This window comes from Solea senegalensis, linkage group LG7 (genome assembly GCF_019176455.1).
Source record: "Solea senegalensis isolate Sse05_10M linkage group LG7, IFAPA_SoseM_1, whole genome shotgun sequence".
NCBI lineage: Eukaryota > Metazoa > Chordata > Actinopteri > Pleuronectiformes > Soleidae > Solea > Solea senegalensis.
The window spans coordinates 17,484,353-17,505,086 of record NC_058027.1 but is presented as its reverse complement, the minus strand read 5'-3'; the positions used below and the strand labels follow the sequence as shown (position 1 = coordinate 17,505,086).

The window sequence follows — 20,734 nt, the reverse complement described above, 5'->3', positions numbered from 1 at the left end:
CAGTGTACGTCTTTGCAGACTCCAGAGTCTGCAAAGGGTTTTGTAAAACTGGTGCCTGTTCTCTAGTGTATATGTGCTTCCCAGACAAGTTGTCCTGATCAGTGCAGATGTAATATGTTACTATGGCAGAAACTCTATCTGGCTGGCGTGAAAATCAATACAGCACAGAGAGATGAGCCAACAGGCTGCAGCTACCAGCACTCACACAGACATCTGCAGCGCTCAGCCATTTATTATAATTTCATTACACCCAAAAGAAAAGTCCCACCTAATCTGATACAATGAGCAGCAGCAGCGTTTAAAAGTCATTTTATAGCAATGCTTGTGTCCTCTGCAGGCTAAATTATTTTTAGAGACACTTGATCGTTTTTGGCTTTATTTGTTCTAATACTCGACTTCTACTAATGCAAAAGTACGACGGAGGATTAGGGCCAAACTGTTTTTTAATCTTTCAAGAATAAAGTCGTAATATTACGAGAATAAACTTGCTATTTAATAATAAAAATACAAAAGTGTCTCTGGATTAACTATAAAAATGTTTATACACTTCTTTGGAATCAACTGTTTACTGATTACAAACCAAATTGGAAAAACATTAGAAACAACCTTACACAAAAGGATCAACATGATTCCCTTATTATTTTCCTTTAATCAATGATGAAAAATTGTACATCCTTACCGCACAGTAAAACAAAACATTCATAACTCATGTTATTTATTATCAGAATATTCAGCATTTTCTTTATTTCCTATATTTAATTCATTATTTCCAAATACTGGGGGTCAAACATACAGTAAGTGAAACAGCGTTACAGTTTTCTAATTTTCACTTTCTCTGACCTTAAAATAAAGCCAACACCTCCCGTTAACTTCAAAACACACGCTGCCTCTGGATGTATCGTTAACAAGAAGAGCAAAGCCCCCGGAGCAAACCTGAACCTCACAGCCAAACACACGCCTCTTTATCTCTACCATGAAATCCAATTCCTGTGGATCACAGGAAGTGTGACCGTTATTTGTGTGGCTATGAAACACACTTTTCCAAGGTTGGATGGCATGGGATTTTATATATGTTACGCTAATACAATAGCACAATTGTCACTCTTTGTTGGTACATAACACCTATGGCTCTTCATCTAACATTTTTCTGCACATTAAATGTACAGGATCCTGCACATGACAGCATGATGAGAAGTAAATAATGTTTCTGATAATGTGGCAGCTTTAGTGTCGTGTTATCATTCATCAGAAACTATGAGAACTTTGTTAACAAGAAAATTAAACATCTGTCTGTCAGTCTGAGTCTCAGGATTATTAGAATAAACTGCTGAACTGATAACCTCACCCTTTGTGGAGGAGAGAATCTAATTGGTGGTGCTCTTGTGATCTGTGTCTAAAACTGAGTCTAGAAGATATTAGTTTAGCAAAAAAAAAACAGTGATCGAAAGGCAAAGCACAAAGGGAACATCCCGCCTAGCTCTGTCCAAAAGTGACTAGCAGCAAATAAACAGTCCAACAACTTGTTCTATAAAACCCAAACCATACCATGTTGTTTGTGCACAATGCAAAACTGCAGCTGCAGTTTGAAAGTAAAATAAGGAGAAGAAAAAGTAGAAGAAGAAGCCACCTCACTTTCACCTGTATTATAAACAAATGCTATTGTCACTGCTCACGCTCAGGAATTCCTCCTCTACTTGTCCCCTCTCTGTGCACTATTGATTGTATTTACCATCTTTCAGTGACTTTAATTTATATTATTTATTTACTTTGAAAATGGACCTACATTCAATGTAAATACCATGTTAAGTTTCCGGTTTTTCACACATTATAGGAATAGTGGCTGAGGACCCTAACCCTAACCATGAGAAAGAAATGACAACTATGGAGTAAAGAATTGTGTCTAAAGAAATACGGCTCCATGACACACAGTAGCTGTAACAGTATAAAAACCCTCATTGCACTTAATCGCTGTGAGTAAGACCAGTTTTTTCCACCCGCTCCCACCATATTTCTATCCATTTCCAGCAATATCAAAAGTAGAAATGTGTCACATTTACGTGGGGCAGACACGCGATAACCCAATCAAGGAAGTCATGATCGGAACAACTGTTTATCTGAACACCAATCGAAAGAATAGAAAGGTACAAACCGGGGCTCTTACGTTGACATGTTTACATAAAAACAAAAATAAAACGATTTTTGTAGAACTTTCTAGCAGGCAAAGCTATTTGTCTTTCATTCTATTTATTTGTTCATTTTTGTAATTGGTATTGCCTTCGTGCATTGTCAAAGCCATGTTTTGTTATATATTGCCTTCGTATACAGCTTTGTAAATCTATCTATCATCAGAACCTGTACGACTTGTCGGTTTTACAACCTAACTTCTAACTAACAAGATGCTGTCTAACTGCTAACTGACGTCTGCTTAATTGTGTATGTGGAATAAACCTTCAGAAAGACAGTCGAGTTGTGCCCGCCGTACTTGTTCTGGTCACCCTTTCCAGAAGGGAGCATTGAGCTGGAAAGACCAGCCAGCAGAAATCTGGACAATTTTATTCCAATAATTTTCATCCATACAAATCTATAGTTGGGACACGGACCTCCTGAACATAAGTCTTTCATAAAAATTAGAGTTAAAAGTTTGTGAACATGACAAAGGGAGTGTTCAGTCATGCTTGTCACGTGAACACGGTAAACAACCACAAGTGAATACAGAATATTTGGCACAGTGAAGGAATTTAATATCTCTCAGTGCTCTGAGGTAACAGAGGGCCATGAACTATGACTGTACTAGGAAGTTCCAAAAGTGTAAAATGTAGAAAAAGGGAGTTTAAAACTGAATGGCGTGTCGCAGATGATGCATGATGTCTTTCCTTTTTCTCTGAGGATTGACGACACTCGAAAAACATTTTGCAATTGTCATCGCAGATATCAACCACAATCTCAGCCAGCTCTCACACTGACAGTAAGAAGAGTATTGACTATGACAGAATAATGACAGCCACATTGGACGGAGCACAAAAACACAGAAACAGAATGAGCTAACAGGAAGTTGGCAGTGTGGAGTTCTGTTCTAAATCTGTCTGGCAGTCAAAGAGGGAGCATATGTAATTTATTTATTTTTTCCAGAAAACAAATAAGCATCTGGTGTTCTAGAATGTCACAATATTCCTTTAACTATACCTGTCAACAAGCAATGAAGTTGACAGACTTTGGCACGTTTTCTAGCATTAATTGTGACATTACAGAGGTGCTGGAAACAAAACAAAGTCACAAGAAGAAAAAAAAAACACCATAGACTTTGGTAATAATGTTACAGTGGTGAGAACGTAACATCTTTAACATTGGTCTCTTCTATAAATCGAATGGTTCACATGATCTGATTGATAAAATAGCAAATATTGAATGTTGTCCCAATTTTAAAACTAAAAACTTTAAAAGGATAACAAATGAATGTGTGTTGCAGTGCTAGGCCGGATAAGATGCACCACTACCCAAATAGGGGCAGATGAAGAAGATATTAAAGGATTCCCACTAATGCAGATCAGAGCTGAAGCTGATAGAAACCCATTTGTCCCTGAAATTAATGTTGATTAAACACATTTACCCTGGTGAAAACCCCTTTTAAATCTGTTTAAATGAATTATTGATCCTCAGATACCAGTTTGTGATGCTCATCCATGTCAGTGAGCCTACAACAACATGGCAGGGCCACTCTCACTGTTTTTTGACCCCAATAAAACCCTAAATAAACCTCTAAAATGGGTTAACAAAGGCCATGAATCTAGTGCTCCTATTAACAGTTTTAACTTTGTGAGCACTAATTATCAGCCTCCCTTTTAACATTTCCTCATTCACAGAATAAACAAAGTTAGAGTTGGTGAAGGTTAATCCTGCTGGGTCTTAACAGCACCAGGTTGTTTTCAGTGCAAAAGCGCTCAGAGTAATTGGAAACCCTTTTATCCCTCCTCCTCATTAAAGACCATGAGTTCATCTCTAATTGTCCTGACCCCGCAGCGACCTCTGCTCCAGTCACTCCAACAGTGAATCAATGAGGCTTCAAGCTGAGTGCCCAGCATGCACCACTAGATAACATCCCAACCTTTTGCTACAAGGGGAATAAAGTAGCCACTGTCCCCAATATGTGCCAGAGTGAACAGTACTTTGGTTTGGTAGATCACAGAGCTGATCCTGGTTATCAGTGTGGAAACAGCCATGGTGAAATCCATGGCTATTTGCTGGAAGAATAAAGAGTCTCACTTTCATCACTGTTTGCAAAAGTGTTGAGGACTGATGACACAGATTATCTTCTTTACTGGTATCTTTTTCTTCCCAGCAGCTTTTTCTCATCGTCTTGCTCTTCTCTCCTTCCCTTTTTTGCTCAATCTCATCCTTCTTCCTCTAGCAGCTTATTTGCATTGTAGCCATCAGCAAGGAGAGATTGCTTAAGGCATCACGAAGCGACTGATAGAAGATTCCTACCCTCTAGCAAGCCCGGCCATTCTTTGAAGTTCTCAGAAATGGAGTTTTTATTAAATGTCTTCTGGGGACTTATTCATGGTAAACAGGCAGGATATGCGGAGGAGTTGCTCCCTGAGGAAGATGGAGTGAGAACAGGCCTGTTTACTGGCTCAAGTGTTAAACACGTCCCTGTTTACAGTACGACTATCCCCACATGCCCGGATGTGAAAATAAGTTTTCTTTGATGTAATGAAAGTGAATTACAATTTATGCAAAAAAACAAAAAAAAAAACATAATAGAGTTATACATAATGGAGCTTTAAAGCACCAGCAATTGAATTTGCATTTTTTTATGCTAATGATGCGCTGACACAATGCACAACCTTTGAATTAGGAGATGTTAATACACACGTTACAAATCAGGGCAACAGATGCAAATGAGTCCCCCCTCAGTAAAGCTGCACAGTGACGAAACCTGAGATTATTCTCCGTTCTGCCTTAAAACGTTCGATGTTTCACACTTTTCTGTGGATTACTGTAACAGGAACATGTCTTTTATGACAAGGCAGGAACAAGGAAACTAAGAGCTGCTGTTGTCTGCTGCCAAACACAGCAGGAGCACGGACTGTGATTAATTAATCACCCACGGTCAGACAGAGTAGCCTCTGGTATCATGCAGCACAAGTATCGACACTGGCCTCTGCTGCTTTGCAGGTCACTAAGCTAATGAGTTTTTGCCTGAAATGTAATAAATAAAGTCACCTCCCCTCCGACAGCAGCCCAGCCTTTAATGCCAAGCTGAAAGCCAGTCAGATTAGATGGCTTACCACACTCACTTAGATCTTGTTCTACTGTGTTTAAAGAGTCATTAGAAGAAGGAAATTCATGTATACACATTAACGTAGGGCACAATAACAAAATAATAAGAACCCTGTTCTTCTTACACATAAACATGACAATATATTTGTGAATTTCACACTGAACAAAGCTGTAGTTTCAACCCTGCAGTCATCAACACCCAATGTTACTCACAAGCTTCCAGCCTAGTAAAAACTCCAAGACAGCAGTCTGTTCATTTAATTACTGACCCACTGTGATGTCATTTCATTATTGTGTTGCTTTTATGACATGGGATAAGATTTTCCTGTCTCAACACAGAGACACTGATGTCATGGCTGCAACTCAGATTGAAACACAAGCTGCCCTGTAAAATATGTTTCCCCTTCTACACGCTGTTCTTTTCAATCAAAAAAAACTAAAACTGGTCTGGAAACTAAACTTTCAACAACAATACTGTACTTTTGTCATGTTTGCCTGCAGAAAAAGAAGGCGTGACTGAGATGAAACAACATTATCCTAGTTAAACGTCTTGTCTTCAAACTATTCTCATGCAGAGAAGGCCCAGGCTCTATGAGTCCAGCAAAAATGAGGAAAAATCCAACTGCAGCTGCTCCTAAACCACTCCATGTCAAGGACCCTCCATCACACTCACATGTATGGACACTACAGTGAGTGGAGCACCACTTTTCAGTGCAATTATTAAGCATTTATTCAAGATAGAGTCAGTATTCAAGATTGGTACATGGGAAGAAATCCATGTACCAACTTTCTACTAATTTCTTTGAAGAAGCAAGATGAGAAATAAATGTTTATGCAACATTATCTAACTTTTGCTTAACAGAAGCTCCCACTGCAGATACTTTTAAAATGTGCTGACCTCTGAGTCAGTGCAGTTTCCAGAAAGTGGTTTCCAGAAAACCAAACCGATCTCTTGACCAGAGTTCCATCTGCATAGGCCCACTCACTGAACTGAACCAAGGCAAAATGGTTCCCTCATGATCCCATTCCCAACTTTCTAAACCAGTTTCTTGCTGAATATCATGGTTGAATGCTGGTTTAGATGATTTCCAAGTCTTATTAAAAGGATAGCTCAGGATTTTTGCAGTGGGGCTATATGAGGTACTTATTCAGGGTCTTATAAGCTGACTGTGCTGTGTGCTCCCTGCGCCAAGGAGGGTGGGCAGGTACAAGCTCAGCAAAACATGGGAATGACTAGGGACAAAAAATAAAAAATGTTTTTAGCCACCAACTAAAATCTTTTCCAGCTTAAGTGTATGTTTACCAACACTTGGAAAATTATGTTTACCAACACTTTACCTTTCTGTTATACAGCATTTTCTAACAGGAAACTTGTTCACTTCCCCTCACCGAAAAGTCCCTTGACAAAAACAGCAGTTCTATCTTACAGGGACAAACAGGAAAGAAAGTTGACCCACGTGTGGCTTCTGTGGAGATTGTTTTGGAAACTGAATAAAGACACCTGCATTCTACAAAGTGCTTTAACTTACCTTTGATTGAATTTGCAAACAAGCTCCGTAAACAGAACCCACCCACCCACCCACCTCCATTATATCTAATGCAATACCACACCGGCCCGTACCCGTTAATAAAAGCCCCCCGTCATGACCCTTAACCGTAAGGCTCTCATACGGACGTGCTTCTTTTCTACTCGCACATTTCAATACAAATTTAAAATTAACAACGGCCAAAAGACAAATAATGAAAAAGAAAAACTAAAAAGAACGCCTCACACACAATTACTGTACCACTCCAGTATTCCACATTCAATGCACATTGCAATGCTGTAGAGCCATATGGTGAGTGCACAAGCTGTCTTTTTTTCCATTCATTAATGCCAGTGGCATTTGAGTTTCAAAATAAAAGTCATTTTGGCTTGATAAGAGTAGTTTATTTTATGATGCACATGTGTTTTATTATGAAAAACAAATATATTTTTGTAAAAATCCACTGCTCGCACAGTTATTTCATTTCCACCTGCGCACAAACCTGTGAATTCATCTTTTTTCACCCATGACACAGCCCTTGTGTGGGCGATGGCAGGTACCCGACCCGGTGCAGGATTCTGCTCTATATATCAGATCTGTGATAGATAGTCACCTTTTCTAGTGTACCATGAAATACACCCCCACAGCTGTCTAGCAAAAGTATAAAAAAAAGCTTCTCTATTGGACTTTACAAGACCACAGATGAGCAACTCTGCACTCAAAGCAATAAATTCTGTCATAAATGGTAATGGGAGGGAAGATGGTGGGTTGTTGGGGAAGTGGGGGGCGCTACAGAACTGAGTAATCAACTACTCATGTCACAATAATATACATAAGTCATAGTAAAAGCACAATTCAATCTGTACCACTGTACAATGCATACAAAACTCAATACTTGACTATGAACGACAGGTGTGGTGAGTTTTTTAATTTCCAGTCTGCTGTGGAACCTTCTTTTTGTCTGGTACTTCCAAATCAATATACATTCTGTTGTGCTATATAACAATAAAAAAACATAACTCACTGTAGTTGGCTTGCTGCATTTTAATTTTTCCAAAGTCTGGTTTGGCACAGCCTAGAGCCTGGTCATTTGGAAGCCTGGATCTACAGAACCAAAGAGTAATCAAACAGTGCTATCATAGTACTAACATCACACACAGAGAGAGCCACTGAACTCCAGCCTGAGCTCAATCTTTTGATTCACTAAATGATATTATAATGAATTCTGTAGCATGTTTTGTTTGTTCCTGTTCTCATTGAAATTCTGTGCTCTCAGCAAAGTAATATCTTCCTTTTAATGTTGTGAAGTGATGGGTTAGGGTTCGTAAATCTGAAACCTCTATCCTGATGTTCCTCCAGGCAATCTCCTACACCAACCCCCCAACCATCACCACCGACTCCCCCTTTACAAACAACACTACCATCCCTCTCTTTGAGATTACTGGGTAATGCAGGCACGTCTGCATGCACACTGCATCAATCTCACATCGGTCTGCAGAAGATCTCTTGTAAATAACACTTTAACAATGAAATGTGTCCTCCATTAAATTCTCCTTTTGCAGAAATATGTCTATTTCATTTCAGTGGCCAAGATCTAAAGCTTATATTCAGCCTTAAATATTCAGAGTGTGTTTGACACTGAAGAAAGCATTTATCCTGATCCACAGAGAGGTAAGATGTGGGTGTTTCCAATGGCTAACCATGACCCCCCCTGTTATAAGGTCATGCATGAGGACTGCAGTACTGGCTGGGCATTTAGCCAAGAAAATAAGAGCTCAGAATGCGCAGACTGTCAGTGCTGCAGGAGTACTTTCTGTAGATGTTTTTTTTCTCCCCCCCACACAGCTTCTGTTCATCGTAAAGAAGGAAACCATTAACTTTTAAAGACCACTGTTCAAACCTGCAGCTGTTCAGTGTTTGGATATCATTTAATGGATCAGTCCTACAGGCGATGCATGGAGCACACACACAGCTCAATCACAATGAAGCCTCCGTCTCTGTTTATGTAAAGATGTCATTTTAAAAGGGCTTGTAGCGAATGAAACATTTTTTTTCAACGTAACATAAGTTTTATTACACATTTAAACTTCCTTTCATTTCTAAAATGTTTGTGTGCTTTCAGAATTGGTTAGAATTTGTCAACAGCTTGTAGCTCATCCAATCTGTAAACTCACTCCAGACTGTTATGGAGAGGAGTTATGGAGGTAGTGTTAACTGTGTGCATTAGCTCACGGTTATTTCTCTTTCACTGATTTGCTGGCAAGAGAAAAGACATTACAGCTGGGATCGCCTAAATACTTTTTGAGCCCCCTGGGATTAGGGTGTACATTTGCTGTGAGAACTGTGAGATCATACGAGTCCTTCTGCTGAAAACTTCAGAGGACTCTATGCCAGACAGGGGACAGCAATGCAAGCTGACTTCAGTTTATAGACCCCAAGATCCCGTCTAACATTAAAGGTCCAGTGTGTCGGATGGTTTTGTTAGCACAAATTGAATATACTTCTAGGGGGTGTGATGCGGCTCAAGATCACTGGATTTCGGGAGTGTAGCTAAATACACCAGAATCCTCTGTTGAATATTAAGATTTTAGAAATGTTCTTGCTAAATGTTAGAGATTAACACATGTTTCCGAGATTTTTTTACGTTTTTAACTGATCTAAAGTTGATTCATGTGTGGGAAGTCATGCTCAAGACTCTTCCAGTGAAGACACTCTCTGCCAATCAGTGGTCAGCAGTCTGTTGACTAGTACCAGGTACTGTCGCTAATGGAGTAGCCGAGCCGCGCCACAACTGTATAGTGGCATTTTGAAACAAATACTACAGAAGTGCTATTACCGGTAAAAGAAGCAGTGTTTGTATGGTGGCAGCTATCTTTAAATTCCATGTCAGGGTTGGTGAGGTCACTGGAAATCTGAGTTCAGGGGGCATTTCTGACCTCAGAAATTCCAAGTTCTGACTCCAAATGGAACACACATTTTGAGTTTTTGAAGAGGCCGCTTACAAGACGAATGAAGAGGCCGCCCGACCAGAGTTCCCTGACATGCTTAAGAAAGGGAGGTATGAGCAGAGGAGTACATTGTTACAATCCACATTATAACCACTATAGATGTCACTTATTCTTATTTACTGGACCTTTAACCACCAACCTTGATAATCAAGTAAATGGTTTTGTGTGTTTTTGCTTTATCCAAAAACAATGTCTCTGATCTTACTGCTTCTTGAATTTAAGTATGTTTTGGTTTTCTTTGCTTCTCGATGGCAGTAAACTGAATATCTTGGGTTCGTGGGAAAACAAACAAACATTTGCGAGCGTTGTAATTTTGAGGTTTTGAAAAATTGACATTTTCAGCATTTTCTGGACTAAACAACTAAACGATTATCAAGACAGTAATATAAAGAATGATCTATAATTAAAGTAAGCGTTAGTTGGAAACCCACTACCACTCAACCACAGAAATACTGTATGTAGCAAAATCCAAAATTACACCAGCAAAATATGGCAGTGCTCTAAACATATGACACTGGGGAGTGTGAGGGTTACTTGTATCTCCTGCTCCTGAGCTCAGCGTGGAGTGAGACCATCTCCTTGTACAGTTGGTATTAATGAAGTGACGGCACCATTAGGAATGGTGTCAGGTCTCAGCACAGCACTAAACTGCTCTCCGGTCTGGACTGTGTCTCTGCAAATCAACACTGAATTTAATTAAGCCTAGCCACGCTTCCACTGACCCAAACTTACCGTTTAAGTTGGCAGGGCCAAGGGAAACCTATTTACTGTGCACAACAAAGGCAGCTTTATATAACTGCAGGGTAGCAGATTGCAAGGCTAATATTTAGAAATTGTTTTATTTGATTTCTGTATTTATTGAGTGTAATTTCTGAGCTCCAGTGCAGCATATTTAGCATCAAACGAGCGGGTGTGTGGCCCAGCGGTCAGACGGCAGGCAGCCAGAGGTTTGGTTGGTTTGGAAGGACTGGCTCAGGCCTGATTGCTCAGGCGACCCTACAGGAAGAGTTCTTGAGTCCAACAGATTAGGAGCTCTTCCAGAAACCACAGAGAGAGGAAAGGACAGGAGAGGAGAGCAGAGAGCAGAGGGGAGCAGAGGAGAGGAGACAAGGGCAGACGAGAGGAGAGGTATTTCTGAAAAGTTATCTGATCCTTAACTCTGTGAAAAACCGGACTGAAGGAATCAGTTCCAGACAATAAATGCTTCAGTACATTAAAACATGTAGATAATTACTAATATATTGGTTCAAATGGAGAGAATATGACTTAATATCATATCTGAAAATGAGAACCCATCAAGACAACTTGGTTTTGATGACAAACAAACAATGGAGTTTTTGTGACAGCAGCTGCAAGGAATGTATTCAATGATGTTACAAAGAGGTACCTCAAAGTACTCGGATAGGTAAAATAGATAAAGCAGTTGATGAACATTTAAAATTCAGGTCTAAGCTGCAGCTATAGACGTTTTATGCTCTTCTTGGAAAAGGGGCGCATTTTATTCAGTCAATGAGAGCAGTAATCAGCTCTGAAGAGCACTTCTCACTCTGAGAACAAGCTGCATGAGACAGAACACAATCGACACAAGTGTTCACATAAAACGATAACAAATGAAGCCATGTCACCGACTGGATGTGATGAAAGCATCAGCGAAACAAAATATAATGTCAGTTATAATCAGACAGAAGTTTTGTTGAGACAATGTAAGCATGAACATTTAAGTGCAACAGACAGACCTAAAAATGAGCCTCTGCTGTTCTTTAATCACATCAGTCTGGATGTGAGCATCAGCACAGAGTCTGGTAACAAGCACATGACAAACCCACACAGCAGGACGAGTCAGCTAAACCGCTCATCTTCTCTGCTCTTAGTGACACAGCATGTGATTGGCTTAGTCGGGCATCGCCACAGCTAATAAAAGTGGATGAGAAATGCATTAGTCCACACAGAGGCAGCCTGCATCTGCTTGGGCCTCCTAGAGCAGGCCATGTAATTGACTAGAAAAAAAAACTAAGTCAGTCCTTCAGTCACGGAGGACAAATAGCCTCTTAATAAAACACACACACACAAACACACAGTGCAGCCTCTGTGTCTTCAGTGTGTGGTGCAAAAAAAGAGAAGCCTGTGCTGCACAAGTGTTGCTATTTCGGTTCACCACAAGGCTGAAAATATTCTATCATTAGAGAACCTAGCAGGGAAAGGAAATGCCACTGTGTCCACGTGGGCACCATGAGCCCGCAATCTACAACATAGCTGACAGACAGGGTGGACAAGTGGTTAAACACTTTAATTTTGTCAGTTAGTGTCCATTTAAAACTGTCACATGGTCAATATTTTATCAGAAATAATAAGTATCCAGTGTTTGGTATACTACACATTTCCTGTGGATTAATACTGAACATGTGTGAATAATGCCGACTACGTAAATGTCAAGGGCAGTTAAGTATAAAAAGGTATACATTGCATGTTATGTAGTTAATATCATTTTTGAAAAAATAAACCCCGGGCCACCAGTTTGACACATGTGTTTTAGAGGCTGGACAGATGTAAAAAAAAAAGAAGTATCTGAGAAAACCAAATAAGCCAAAGGGGACATAGACAGATGGGTGTAGATAGAGCCTTTGCCTGGTAGGAACGATGATCAAATGAAAATGTAAACATGACGTTTTTCATCCTACAGCATCACCTATGCTGAAATTTACAACATTGATTCTCATATACTGTATTTGTCTGGATGTCTTGATTCCGCCTCTCTGTTCGGGTTTATATTTATGTCACAAATAAAACTGCCACCCTGCCACAAACATCTGTCTAACAAAACATGGACTGACATTAATCACCTCTATCACTTAGGTAAATTCAGGTCTGCAACACTCAGCCCTCAACTACAATGCCAAAAAAAAAGAAACTGACACACTCACCAACACTCGCAAAATAAAGTTATGCATCAACTTCAATTCATGTGGTCACATTTCTCTGGCTAGAAGACCAAGTGTATCTGATTAGATGGGGATACAATCTAGGGAATGTTTCCAGTTAGATTAAATTATGAGAAAGTGAAGCTTTAAATTCTCACAAATCAATAACAGACACCCAGCCAACCACTGCAGAGAATAACAACCAGTTTGTGGTGGGTTCTGTATAATTTTAGTGTCGATTAATGTTGTGTTTAAAATAAACCTCTGCTATGTAATGCACAAGCTCAGTATCAAACTAATGCTACTCATATGCAGGACAATGGATTCTTGTGCATTTTAATCGCAGGATTGGCTGTCCCTAAAGTCTGATCTAACCATATATAGAGAGGTTATGTTCCTATACATGCACACACACAGTGTAGATCTTTATCAGATTTACATTAATCACAATATTATGTGCATAAGATTGTGCAACTGAAATACAGTGAAACATACAGTATCTGTTGCACCTAAGACAATTTACAGTACGTACAGCTTAAGTCCTAATTTGATCAAGTATGTGTGATTTCACTTGGCCACAATGCTGCATCACAAGGCCAGATATTGACTGGATATTTGCACATGGAGCACAGTCCTCCAACAGCACACACAGTAGCAGAGACAAACTAACACAACATTTGATCAAATTTTATGGAGATGATAATAAATTAGCACAAAGAAATCATGAACACAAATTTGAAGATTTATTGTCTCCTTCCAAGAAGGTTTTTTTGTTTGCTTGTTTGCAGCAATGTGACAAGTAATGGACAGATCTTGATTACATTTTCTGAGGAGTTGTGTTGTGACTAAATCATTTGATTTTGGTGGTGATCCAGGCATGGATCTTGTTTCAGTATAAAATGACACTAAGCAGCTGAAAGCTTTCTCTAGTTGGGTGTATCAATTGCACTTTCTACTCCTTTGGCATCTGCTTAGGTCTCCGACAACTCTCAAGAGCTTTGTCACTTTGTTTGTCTGCACTGATCAGACAAGGAGGAAACAAAAAACAAATTAATAAAGTTCTGAAAGATAATAAAACAGGGAAACAACACAGTGTTGAGGTAAATGAGGTCCCAAGCAGCTTTGTTCATGGTTTCAATGGTGGCCTCACATGGGCTTCCAATGTGGGGCCCCATTATTTTACTGAAACAATATGGGACCTGCATAATTTCTCCACTTCAAGCCCAAGCCCAATTAGCACCCACTTAGCATCCACTCAGTAACCAGGTAGCCTGGAAAGCAGCTCATACAACAATGAGTTGAGCTAAATGTAAATGTAAAAATGCTAACATGGACTCACAGACAACGATAAGTCCATCACCGTGGTGTCATTAAAATATCTTAAATGGTAAATAAGTGACACTTATCCATTTCACAGTAACATACTACTTATGAATATGGGAAACAATAGGGATGCATACAGTTAAGCCCGGCTGTTACTGGCTCATTCACATGAGAAATGAACTACAATGTGGGAAAAAAATTTATCATTAAATTACATTGTTCTCTAGAGTAATATGCTGCACTTCACATTAGCCAATATCAGGATGTCTGTTCAGAAACAACTTACTGGAGATGGGAGTTCTTCCATCCCATATGCTCCCTGTGGTCTCAGCAGTCTGACAGGCTGACAGTGTAAGTATGACCTGATTACCTGCCTCCTGAAGCCTATAATCACTAAAGCCAGCAGACAGGCACTGTCGCTTCACTGACAGGGAAGATAATTGAAGGTGATGCTACATGCTGCTAGCCCAGCTAATGAAATATGAAAACAAAGAGCAGGGAGAACACGGCTGAGCACCAGAGATGCCTCAACAACACATCTACTGCCACACCACTGCCAAGACATTGAGGACTTAAGTCTCTAAAAGACCATTATCCATTCTCTCTTTTGCACGTTTGCTTAGTTTCGTAAAGTATCATCAACGAGAAACGGTGAACAAGAACTTCATAAGACTGACAACATGGTGAAAATTAAACCAGACGTTAGTGTTAAATAAGCAAGTTGTGGCCAATAAGAACTTATCAGGAAGTGTGTAACCATCAATTAAAAAAAAGGTCCATCCAAAAACGCAGACTAAAACGCAGCCCCACAGTAGGGGGTGCTGCAGCACCCCTGGAAATTAAACCTGGCATATACGGTAGTATACAAACATGGTTTGCGCATTTGCTATGTGCTTTTCGGCAGATATGGAGGAAACTGGAAGTCGTGCAGCAAGTGCGTGTGTTGAAGAGTAGTGTGTGTGTGTATAAGTACATGTTGTTACCTGTTCTGGTGCTCATTAAAGTGACACAGTGTAGCATTACACACCTTCAAATAATGTCCTCAAGATTATTGTGATGATGGCACATTAACATACAACAGCCTCAGCAGGTTTGCATCACCTCTATTGTCATGTCACAGAAAGAACTACAACACTCTTTACATTACGGCATACGTCACAGCCCCCCTTTCCCCTGACTCGATGATGAAGCAAACAAAATGACAAAGTTACACAGGTGGAACTATTCATTGACTGGATGTCAGAGCAGAGGCAGCAAAGAAACCAAAGATGGTTAAAAAGAGAGATAGAATCAGAGGCTGGACGAGGTGGAATATTGGTCCGGCTTTCACTCTCTGGCGTGAACTGAAGCCATTTTGTCATTGGTGTTGACATTTTATTTTAGATATGTTCATGCAGAAATTTTACAGTTTTAAAGTGATTGCACAGGTATACTCCTAAGATCCTCCCAGAAGTTACTCACTGGACCTTCTTCTTTGAGCCTAACATATGCAAGTAGTTCTTTTTTCAGACATTTACTCCCCAAAACTGGCTGTCTAGGACAACAGCAGAGTTTTTATTTTTATTTTTCAAACCAAACATTTAGTTTAGGTTAACTGTCAATTCTAGCAACAGAATCTATTTGAATAAGCTCACATTTTTTCAGAATAAAAGCTCTGAATTCAATACAAAATTTACATTTTTTTATGAAGATAAGCAAATAATTTAAGATCAGATTTGTTAAATCACCAGCCGGGCCACATACTGATGCTGGCGAGCCAGTTTTGGCCCGCAGGCCCCCAATTGCTGACCACTGATATAAACTATTCCCATAAATATAAGACATAGAACATTAAAAGACAATACATAAGACAGTTATAGCTGCGCTGCTCTACTGTCTGTATGTGTCCCTCTTTAAGTTCCAGAAAAACACTTAACACTGTTTCCCCCTTAGCTGCAGATTCCTTTAACTCCATTCAAAGCAACAATGCTGTAAAGCAAGAGAGTTGAGTTAAGTATTGAGTTAAGTCACATCCACATGTACAGTTCACGTACTCTACACACACGAATCACAACACAAACAAGTGAACGCCAGCGGTTGTTCAACACACACACACACACACACACACAGAGAGAGAGATCCAGTTGAGCCGCTTGTGTTTAATAAGGAAACAGTTTGTTGACAACAATATAAAAAACATGTTGACGACAAGATCACGTCGTGGGCAGGAGTGTGTCTCCTCCCTGTCAGGCTGTACAAGCGCAGACACTACACTTCCTCCTCCTCCTCTCATACTGTACTTATGTGTATATAAATATAAATATATACAACAACAACGTACATACTCACCGCTTTGCTTGCTCTCTGTCCTCCACCTGCTGCTGCTGCTCTACACGACGATATGTGTGTGTTCAGCCCAACAACTGTCTGCTTCCCAGAGAAAGGACAGGTCGTCCGTTATGTTTGAGAAACTGACACAAAGTCACACTAAGCAGCACAGCTGAGGCTCCGCCCACCGGGGGGAGAGAGCGTGAGAGAGAGAGTGGGAGAGAGCTGGAGAGAGAGAGAGAGAGAGAGAGCAAGTCAACTTGGTAATCATTTAGAAAAATCCATGTATCGCCATTAAAATGAGAATCGTGATATTTCTAAGAAGTTCCATTTCACTTTGAAGAATGTTAAGTTGAAGGCTCGCATTTGTGTTGTGTCCTGTTTAGAGAGGCTTTATTTATTTTGGCCCCAGCATTTTATTGTATTTATTTCCAAGCTCAGTGAGTAAGGCAAAGCTAAAAACGTGTTCTTGTACGTACCACTGTCCCATTCAGTGTAGATAAATGTCCAACTGACTGATGGGCAAGATGCACTGATTTTGGAAATATGACTTATATGTCATATGCCTGTTTGGAAATAATGTGCAGTGTATTTAGGTTTCTGTGAGTAGACGACCAGAGATAAAGTGAACCACAGCATAAGCCTGTGCTGTGAACACTCTGATCATCAAGTGTTGATACCAGACTTCTCAGCAGCAGCATGTGAGTTGCCTTCAACCCAAAACAATAGCCCAGTATAACTGAACTATTGATACTTTATTTAGCCTTTGCCTGGAGGAAGTAGAAGAACGCTCATGATGGTGAGGCAACAGGTTCAAGATCTTCAAGCGCCTCGGAGCGGTTTACTCTCCATTCAGTGCTAACTGTTCCACTTGTGCTGTGTGGAGACAAGGAGAAGCATTGTCTCACAAAATGAAGATGATATAATTTTCGGTTATGTAAAACAAATTCATATAACACATTCATTCAAGCAGCGGAACTGATTAACAGATGGTGAAACAGGGTAATTGTCTTTCTGTGAAACATGAACTATGACAACATGTAGAGAATCCTCCGTGAAAAAGCAGCAGGGGTTGACAGGAATACAGCGTCTTTTCTTCAATATACTGTACATCATCTGCCTACATCTTGTCCTCTCCCTGGTGTCCTCCTCTGTTACACCAACTGTCCTCGTGTCCTCCTTCACAACATCCATGAACCTTCTCTGTGATCATCCTCTTTTCCTCCTGCCCATGCAGCTTCAGCTTCAACATCCTTTGAAACACTGCACTCCTCTGCACTTGACCAAACCATCGCAACCTTGACTCTCTTACTTTATTTCAACATGAGCTGTCACTCAAATATGCTCATTTCTAATTCTGTCCATCCTGGTCACTCCCAACGGAACTGGGGTGGAGTGGCTCAGTGGTTAAGACCCTACCTTGTGTACCAAAGACATCAATGTCGCAAGTTCGATTCCACCCCTGGCTAATTGTACTTGATTCCATTGTAAGTCGCTTTGGATAAAAGCGTCTGCTAAATGACATGTAATGTAATGAAATGTAACTATGAGCATCTTCAGCTCCAGCTCCTGCCTTTTAGACAGTGCCACTGTCTCCTAGCCATACATCATAGCATTATAGCAATACCAAAGTCAGCCTCCAGACTACCATCTAATGTTGCCTTGTCACATTCTCCCCTGGCATCAGCTTGTCTCCTATCTCCTTCAGATCTTCAGATCTTCTGCATAGTATAAAATCTACCTCCTTCACTCTTATAGGTCACACTGTGCTCCTCTTCCTGAAACGACGACCATCTGACCCAATTTCTCCCCTAGCCAACACCTCCTCATCATCTCTGTTTTTTTTCTTCTGCTCTCTCTACCCTGGGAAGTCTCTCTAACACTTCATCTGACTTACTCCAGAACTCGTCTTTCTCTTCTAACTGACAACCAACTTGTGGGGCATAAGCACTGACAACACCTTCAATTTCTATCTTCTCTCGTCACCTCCAGAACACTCTTCACATATCATCCCTTCAAGATAACCTCTACTATTGTTATATACTATGGTAGATGAGTTTGAATCCACCTCTGATGCTCCCGGCATTGCTTCCCTTCCACTTGGTCTCTTGGACACTTGCAATCTACCTACCTTCCTGCTCTCCATCAGATCAGCCAGCTTTCTCCCTATGCCAGTCATAGTCCCTAGATTTAAGGTCCCTACTCTCATTTGTTTCTGTTTGGCTGCTTCCTAACACACCTTCCCCCTCTCCTCTCCTTTTACTTTGTCTTCAGTCAACAGTAGTACAATTTCTGATCTGATCTGCAAATGCAAATGCTCCTCCTGACGCAACCCAAACGCAATTTATTTGGGCTTGGGACCGGTACTAGGAAGACTAGTTTTTGGCTTGCAATTTTTAATCCAGCATTCTATTTATTGATCGCTGCTGCCATGATCACATGTGCTCTCAGGAAGCAGAGTAGTCAGTGTTTAGTTGAAACACAAGCATCCGAACACAAGTTTGTAGATGTGTCAAATCAGATGATCCTGTGGTAAAAGCCCAAGGGCTCAGATAAAGTCTGTCGAACAGGGCTGGCAGATAAAGTGAAACTTGCACAGTTCATACATATAAAAGTGTTGTAATCCAAAATTACATGCATAAAATATTTAATGTTTTTGTAATGACCAAATATATTCCACACTTTGGGGAAGATTCTCAGTCATCCAGGTCACATGCCACAAAGAAATGCTCCTTTCGACAGAGACATTCTCTGAGATACAGTGGATTCCAAACCACTCGAAAGTGTCATTTCTCCTCTGTGACCTCTACCAAGGGCAATCAGTCATTTCAAATGCTGCGTTCAAATGCATGCACTGGCCAAACAAAGAGAACTGGAGTGCACTCATGAGCGTGGATGTGATGTGAAGAAGATTTCCATATTATTGACCAAATCCAGAAAAAAACAATGTAATAAAACTGTTATTTTTAGTTCATATGTTTTCACTTACAAACAGCATTGTTGAACGCAGTGGGAGAAATATACTTTGGCCATATGGAAAATATTTTTCATGGATGGCTTTTCACCAGCGCATGGCTCGGTTGTTCTTAATCTCTCCTCTTTAATGTAAACATCTGAGGCCAAAAATCAGATTACAGAGTGGAACATTCCATTATTTGATTATCTTTTCCCAGCTGTAGCAGAGCTCCACAGCCTCAGTCTCTTGAACCCATTTCAAACATTCATGTGCAGTTTAAAAAAAAAAAAACAAAAAAAAAACACCTTATCATTGATGAGTAAGGTAAGTTTGTCCAGACTCTGCAGATAATACAACCAACATATCTCACGTTTGAAGTCGTTACATCACTGGAGTGTCATGCTGATGCCACCATGTGTCCTCCAGACAGATGACAACTGAAACACAGAAAGAGTTTAGACAAAGCTCAACATCAAACTTACTACACCCCTATGTATGTATTCATTCATTCATCCTTGTTACTTACCCTGGGTCAGTTTTTGACTCTCATTCACGGTCAGGAAAAGCTGTATTTTAAGTATTTATTTTAGCACCTTTGCAGGGTCATACAAGTAAAATACACACAATACAAAAAAAACAATAGGAACCCTAGTCGAACTAAAAGCCTGATTGAAAAAGAAACTGCTTTTTAAAAGCAACAAGCAGTAAAGGGGAAAAGGGAGGGCATTCCACAGTCTAGGTGCTACTGCTTCAAAGGAGCGATCACCTCACGTCTTAAATGGGTCTTTGTGACCACAAGTAACATCTGGCCAGGGTGTGAAGCTGTAGCATGTCAAGAGATGCAAGGAGAAAGTTAGGGTCAAGATTTTAAAATGGATTTGAAAATTCACTGGTAACCAGAGAAGGGAGGCTGAAACAGTCCAGCAGAGTTCTGGACGACCTAAATGTGGTCAAGTGCCTGTCAAGGAGATTATGTCGTTATCCACGTTTGTTTGTCTGCTTTTGTCACAGAGGACATTTCCGAGGATGTAAGTAGGAAAATGATTAGATTTTGGTGATGATCCAGAGACAGATTTCTTTTAAAACAATTGTTAACCTTGTGAAAGAGGGGAGTGTATTGACAGTGGGGGAAACTGAGCAGCCTTGGCAGGAGTTTGTACTCTCTCAGTGCTTTCTCTATTTTTCTTATTGTAGCTTATTTCAATTTCATCTATAGTCTCTAACCAGCTTGAAATTAAATAAATTCACGGTTTTAAACTTTTCTTCGCCTTTGGTGGTTGATTTAAATGAATTGAACTTAATGCACACACAAGTAAATAGAAAAATAATTTGGCTATTTCCACCCATTCTTCAGGGTTTTAATGCAACACAAGATCAGCAGGAGCATGACGTGCTCATCAGCTTAGCTCTTAACAT

The 20,734-nt window shown here is 40.1% G+C and overlaps 1 protein-coding gene across 2 annotated transcripts in view; it reads right to left on the bottom strand.

Annotated features, from left to right (window-relative positions):
• The window catches only part of LOC122771974 (myocyte-specific enhancer factor 2A-like), a 42,929-nt gene extending 26,414 nt beyond the window's left edge, over window positions 1–16,515 (bottom strand). The window contains exon 1 of one of the 2 annotated variants that reach the window (XM_044029573.1): window positions 16,384–16,515. The gene's annotated coding sequence lies outside the window, so the exon portion shown is untranslated. Of the gene's footprint in view, window positions 1–7,830; window positions 7,848–16,383 lie in introns of those variants that run through there. The other variant, XM_044029575.1, reaches the window with a different exon arrangement.
• Window positions 16,516–20,734: the final 4,219 nt, after the last annotated feature.